This window comes from Elephas maximus, chromosome 5 (assembly GCF_024166365.1).
Source record: "Elephas maximus indicus isolate mEleMax1 chromosome 5, mEleMax1 primary haplotype, whole genome shotgun sequence".
Classification (NCBI taxonomy): Eukaryota; Metazoa; Chordata; class Mammalia; order Proboscidea; family Elephantidae; genus Elephas; species Elephas maximus.
The window spans coordinates 6,672,941-6,680,637 of NC_064823.1; the positions used below are offsets into that span (position 1 = coordinate 6,672,941).

Genomic DNA, 7,697 nt, shown 5'->3' on the forward strand with positions numbered 1-7,697 from the left:
TAGAAATCTAAGTGCCTGATAAAGAGTCTTTCAAACAATATTCTTGTTTGTACCCTCACCTTCCACTCCAAAAAGTACTCTTTTTCAAGACCTACAGTATAAATTGTAAGTAAGATGCTTTCTTTTTAGTTGTTATATCAATTTCTGAGAGATGGATGTTCAAATTTCCAAATATAATTGTGGATTTATTTCAGTTCTGTCAGTTTTTTGCTTCATGTATGTTGAAGCTCTGTGGTTAGGTGCATACACATTTAGGATTGTCATATTTGTCTTATCGAATTGACACTTTTATAATTACGTAGTTTCCCTATTTGCTTCTGGTATTTTATATTTTATCTTTGGGATCTACTTTGATATTAATATAGTTACTCCAGCTTACTTTTGATTAGTATTTTCTAAATTATTATTTAACTGTTAACATATCTTTAACATTTTATTGGAGTTATTTTCTTGTACATAGCATATTTTACTTATTCTGAAATCTTGGTCTTTAACTTGATACGTTAAGGTAATTTTTGTCCAATACATCTATTGATGGATTGACACAGTGGCTATATGAATGAACTCAAAAATACTATGATTGTGAAAATAACATAGGACCTGGCAATACTTCCTTCTGTTATACATATGATCTCTGAGTTAGAGCCAACTCAATGACACATAACAACAATACAGTTATTGATCTGTTCGGTTAAATCACCATTTTATTATTTGTTTTCAATTTGTTTCATCTGTATTTTGTTCCTAACCTTCCTTCCTTCCTTCCTTCCTTCCTTCCTTCCTTCCTTCCTTCCTTCCTTCCTTCCTTCCTTCCTTCCTTCCTTCCTTCCTTCCTTCCTTCCTTCCTTCCTTCCTTCCTTCCTTCCTTCCTTCCTTCCTTCCTTCCTTCCTTCCTTCCTTCCTTCCAGCCTGCCTTCCTTCCTTCCTTCCTTCCTTCCTTCCTTCCTTCCTTCCTTCCTTCCTTCCTTCCTTCCTTCCTTCCAGCCTGCCTTCCTTCCTTCCTTCCTTCCTTCCTTCCTTCCTTCCTTCCTTCCTTCCTTCCTTCCTTCCTTCCTTCCTTCCTTCCTGCCTTCCTTCCGGCCTTCCTTCCTTCCTTCCTTCCTTCCTTCCTTCCTTCCTTCCTTCCTTCCTTCCTTCCTTCCTTCCTTCCTTCCTTCCTTCCTTCCTTCCTTCCTTCCTTCCTTCCTTCCTTCCTTCCTTCCTTCATCAATCTGCCTGTCTACCTATTGCATCATAAAGGAAGTGATATTCTGTTTTGATGATATTGATGAGTTTGGAAGCTTTAGAATAGCTATCAATGAAGAATAATCAAATACATAAAAACTAGGCAAATGAAGTAAAGGTTAAAAAGTAAAAACAAAAACCAAAAGTTACTCAAATAATAAATAAAAGACAAAAAATATTGTTAAGAAGGGTCATACTATATGTAGGACAAAGAGTAAATAAATGCTAAGATAATACAGCAAAATATATCAGTAATTTCATTAAATATGTTGTTGTTGTTAGATGCTGTCCACTTCCAACTTATAGTGACCCCATGTGCAACAGAACAAAACATTGCCAGGTCCGGTCCCTCACAATCATTGCTATGTTTGGGCCAATTGTTACAGCCACTGTGTCAATCCATCTTCTTGAGGGGTTTTTTTTTTTTTGCTGATCTTCTACTTCACCACGCACAATATCCTTCTCCAGGGATTAATTCCTCCTTATAACATGTCCAAAGTACTTAAGACAAGTTTTTGCCATCTTCGCTTCTAAGGAACATCCAGCTGTACTTCTTCCAGTACGGATTTGTTTGCTGTTCTGGTAGTCCATGGTATATTCAACATTCTTTGCCAACACCATAATTTGAAGGCATCTAAAAACAAAAAAAAAAATTTTTTTTTTTATTCTTCTTTCATCTTCCTTATTCATTGTTTTGTTTTCGCATGCATGTAAAATACTGCGGCTAGGGTCAGGCACACCTTAATTCTCAAAGTAACATCTTTGCTTTTTAATACTTTAAGGAAGTTTCTGCAGCAGATTTGCCCAATGAAATATGTGGTTTGATTTCTTGACTGCTGCTTCCATGGGTATTCATTATCAATCCAAGTAAAAAGAAATTCTTGACAACTTTAATACCCTCTTCATTTATCATAATGTTACTTATTGGTCCATAATTAGATATAAGTGGATTAAATAATTAAATTAAAGGCAATGGTGTTTCAGACCATATGAAATAATATACAAATATAGATGACATAAAAGACAAGCATGGAAGATTAGAATGCAGAAAAATTAAACATAAAATAATTGCAAAACATATGCCAATATAGGAGATTTGACTTTATTAAAATCAGACAAATTGTATTTTTAACACAAACAGAAAAAATATTGCTAAATAAACCCTGTGTGATGTAAACAATTAGCACATCTGAGTGCTAACCAAATGATTGGCAGTACAAGTCCACCCAGAGGCACATTGGAAGAAAAGCTTGGAGATCTATTTCTGAAAAAAATTTACTGAAAAATAAGGTCGTAATGTTTACGATACTTTTGATGTAGCACTTCATAGTCTTACAAGTTACTTCTAATGACAAACATATAAGAAATATAGGATGTACTCTCAGCCATCTGTGTTAATCAGATTATCGAGCTGACCAGATTTATCTGTGTTAACCAGATTTATCATATTCTTAGCTTTGTAAAAAAATGTCTCCAGAATTATCTTGAATATATAACTTGTATTTATACATTGAATGAATATATATTGGGTAGTTAAGTGTAGCATGAATTAAAATCTATTTATGAATTATTCCAAGAGTTCAATACAGAATGTAAATTATTCTTTATCAATTACATTTTTGATGATCAAGTTTTCTCTAATATACTTAATTTCTTAGGTGTGAATAATGTTTAAAAATTCAAATGAATGGCCTATGTATTAATACTTCAAGTGATTAATATTTTATATTTGTTATAAATATTCATGCAATGGAGAGAAGCATTCTATCAGGTTTGTATGATACTTTGGTTGACTTGGAAAAGGTCAAGTGCAGCATTTTCATCCTTTTTCAAAGTTATTTTTTCAAGTTTACATTTTCTGTTGAAATTGACCTGAGTTCAATTTTTTTTATAAGAAACAGAAAAGAGCACTTATAATCCCACATGCTAAAACCTTTGCTATATGCATATCACAAAAAAAATAAAACATAAAGTAAATTTATTACTTGTTTGAATGAAACAGCTTTTTTTTTTTTATAATTTGGATGTGCAACATTTGGACATACCCTTTGAAGGTGAATGATTCTCTACTAATACCCAGGATGTTATCAACACTAATAGTGTCTATGGGACAGAGGAGAACTTCCCCGTAGGGTTTCCAAAGAGCAGTTGATGGATTTGAACTGGTGATCTTTTGGTTAGCAGCTGCAGCTATTAGCTAGTGAGTCATTAGGCTTCTGCCTATGAGCCGTATGTACTAAATTTAAAAGGCAAAGCAAATAATAAACATAAAATACAAAATTTCACAAGAATGCAGTCAGTGCAGACAAATAGTTTAATGACTATACTGTCAAGTTGGGAAATGGGTAGAGCAAGCAGAGAAATTATACCAGTATAGAGCAAGTGTGAATTTCCAGGGTGGTGCAAATAGTTAACATGCTTGCCTGCTAACCAAGAGGTTGGAGGTTCAATTCCACCTAGAGATGCCTTGAAAGAAAGTCCTGGCAATCTACTTCCATGAAATCAGCCATTTAAAACCATATGGAGTGCACGCTTTGGCAGCACATATACTAAAATTGCAATGATACACAGAAGATTAGTCTGGCCCCTGTGCAAGAATGACACACAAATTAGTGAAGCATTCCACATTTTTAAAACCCAAAGAATTGCAACAGATAACCAGAGGTTAATCTGTAAATGACAACAATGTCAGAACAACAAAAGAGGGAATAAATGGTGTAGGTATAGAACTTTCTAATGGAGAGGAAGGCAAGGCGATACCAAGTAATAATACACTAGTTCAAACCTAGGAAGATAAGGGTAAATTTCAAGGTAACCATGAAGAACGTTAACAAACCTATTCATTAAAGTGAAGAAAAACATAAAGTCTCAATAAAAACAAAAGAAATGAAAAAGAAATCCACAAACAAAAGGAACAGAGCACTGAAGAGTAAGAGGAACAAAGAAAATGTTAGCACTAGAAAATGACAGCAATAAACTCACACCTATCAATAATTACACTGAATGTAAATGGCCTAAATGCACCCACAAACAGACACAGAGTGACAGAATGGATTAAAAAAACAAGACCTAACCATATGCTCTCTACAAGAAACACACTTTAGAAACAAAGGTTTAAATTTATTAAAAATTAAAGGATGGAAAAAATATATCAAGCAAGTAACTACCAAATAGAGCAGGAGTGGCAATATTAATCTCAGATAAAATAGACTTTAAAGCAAAATCCACCATAAAAGACAAAGAAGGGCACTATATAATGATTAAATATCAATTCATCATGAAGACTTAACCATAATAAACATCTATGCACCCAATGACAGGGCTCCAAAATGCAAAAAACAAACTCTAACGGTGCTGAAAAGAGAAACTGACAGTTCCACAATAATAGTAGGAGACTTCAACAGACCACTCTCAGTAAAGGATAGAACATCTAGAAAGAAACTCAACAAAGATACAGAAGAGCTAAAGAACACAAGCAGCCAACTTGACCTCATAGACATATATAGAACACTCCACCCAACAGCTTCAAAATACACATTCTTTTCCAATGCACATGGAACATTCTCCAGGATAGACCACATCTTAGGCCACAGAGCAACCCTCAAGAAAATCCAAAACATTGAGATAATACAAAGTATCTTCTCTGACCACAATGCCATCAGTGTAGAAATTAATAATAGGAAGAATAAGGAAAAAAAAAAAATTACATGGAAACTGAATAACAACCTGCTTAAAAATCACTGGGTAATAGAAGAAATCAGAGGTGGAAAAAAAAAATTCCTAGAATCAAACAAGAATGAAAACACATCATACCAAAACCTTTGGGACACAACAAAGGCAGTCCTCAGATGTCAATTTATAGCAATAGACCCACACATCAAAAAGAACAAAGGGACAAAATCAAATCATTAGCTACACAACTTGAACAAATAGAAAAAGAACAGCAAAAGAAGCCCACAGCCACCAGAAGAAAGGAAATAATAAAGATCAGATCAGAAATAAATGAAATAGAGAATAGAAAAACAATAGAAAGAATCAACAAAATCAAAAGTTGGCTCCTTGAAAGGATCAACAAATTTGACAAGCCACAAAAGAAAAACAAGACAGGATGCAAATAACCTAAATAAGAAACAGGATGAGGGACATTACAACAGATGCAACAGAAATAAAAAGAGGATCATAACAGGGTATTATGAAAAACTACACCCCAACAAATTTGAAAACCTGGGGGAAATGGACAAATTTCTAGAAACACATTACCTACCCAAACTAACACAAAATGATGTTGAAAATCTGAACAGACCCATAACAAGAGAAGAGATTGCAAAGGTGATTAAAAAACTCCCAACAACAACAACAAAAAAGCCCTGGCCCAGATGGCTTTACAGGAGAATCCAGAGAAGAACTTACACCAGTACTACTCAAACTATTTCAGGACACAGAAAAGGGGGTGATACTTCTGAATTCGTTGTGTGAATCCAGCATAACCTTGATACCAAAACCAGGCAAAGATGTCACACAAAAAAAGAAACTTACAGACCAATATCTCTAATGAATATAGACGCAAAAATTCCCAACAAAATTCTAGCCAGTAAAATTCAGATTCATATAAAAAAAAAAATAATACACCACAACCAAGTGGGATTCATACCAGATATGCAAGGATGGGTCAACATTAGAAAATCAGTTAACATAATCCAACACATAAATAAAAGGAAAGAAAAGAATCACATGATCATCTCAATCGACACAGAAAACATATTCGACAAAGACCAAAACCCATTCCTAATAAACACTCTCCATAAAATATGTATAGAAGGAAAATTTCTCAACATAATAAGGGCATTGATGTAAAACCAACAGGCAAAATCATTCTTAATGGAGAGAGGCTGAAAACATTCCCTTTGAGAACAGGAACAAGACAAGGATGCCCTTTATAACCACTGCTTTTTAACATTGTGCTGGAAGTCCTAGCTAGAGCAATAAGGCAAGAAACAGAAAAAAAAGGCATCTAAGTTGGTACTGAAGAAGGTGAACCCTCCCTAATTGGGGATGATATGATGCTACACATAGAAAACCCAAAAGGCTCCACCAGAAAACTACTGGAACTAATAGATTCAGCAGATTAGCAGAATACAAGATAAACATACAAAAATCAGTTGGATTCCTATTTACCAATAAAGAGAAGGATGAAAAGGAAATCAGGAAAACAATAGCATTTATAATAGCCCTTAAAAAAATAAAATACTTGGGAATAAATCTAACCAGGGCAGTAAAAGACCTATACAAAGAAAACTACAAAACACTACTGCAAAAAACCAAAAGAGATCTACAAAAATGGAAAAACATACCATGCTCATGGATAGGTAGACTCAACATTGTGAAAATGACAATTCTACCCAAAGAGATTTACAAATACAATGCAATCCCTGTGGAAATACCAACAGCATTCTTTAAAGAGATGTAAAAACTTATTATTAACTTTATATGGAAAAGGAAGTATCCCTGAATAAGTAAATCACTATTGAAGAAGAAGAATAAAGTAGGCAGACTCCCACAACCTGACCTCAGAACCTACTATACAGCAATGGTAGTCACAACAGGTACTGGTACAATGACAGATACATTAACTAATGGAACAGAATTGAGAATTCAGATGTAAATTCATCCACCTGATCTTTGACAATGGCTCAAAGTCCATCAAATGGGGAAAAGACAGTCTTTTTTAAGAAACGGTGCTGGCAAAACTGGATGTCCATCAGCAAAAAAATGAAACAGGACCCATACCTCACACCATATACAAAAACTGACTCAAAATGGATCAGAAATATAAATATAAAGCAAAAAAAAAAAAAAAAATGTAGTTCATAGAAGAAAAAATAAGATCAAGGCTAGAGGCCTTAATACACAGCATTGACAGGATATAAACCACAACCAACAACACACACGCTCCAGAGGATACGCAAGATAACTGGGATCTTCAAAAAGTTAACACTTATGCTCATCAAAAGACTTCACCAAAAGAATAAAAAGGGAACCTATAGACCGGGAAAAAATTCTTGGCTATTGAAAATCAGACAAAGGTCTAATCTCTAAAATCTACAGGAGAATCCAACACCTCTACAACAAAAAGACAAATAATCCAATTAAATATGGGTAAAGGAAATGAACAGACACTTTACCAAAGAAGACATTCAACCAGCCAATGCTCACAATCTCTAGCCATTATAGAAGTACAAATCAAAACCATAGTGAGATACCATCTCATCCCAACATTACAGGCATGAATCAATAAAACAGGAAATAATAAATGTTGGAGAGGCTGCAGGGAGATTGGAACTCTTATGCACTGCTGGTGGGACTACAAAATGATACAATCATTTTGGAAAACATCACAGTGCTTCCTTAGAAAGGTAGAAATAGAAATACTGTATGATCCAGCAATCTCACTCCTAGGAATATATCCTAAAGAA

At 34.3% G+C, this 7,697-nt stretch overlaps 1 non-coding gene across 1 annotated transcript; it reads left to right on the forward strand.

The window, feature by feature from the left end:
* The first annotated feature begins 3,749 nt into the window (after positions 1 to 3,749).
* On the forward strand, positions 3,750 to 3,856 carry LOC126077614 (U6 spliceosomal RNA). The gene has a single exon (XR_007517789.1). It is a non-coding gene; the product is annotated as a U6 spliceosomal RNA (small nuclear RNA).
* Positions 3,857 to 7,697: the final 3,841 nt, after the last annotated feature.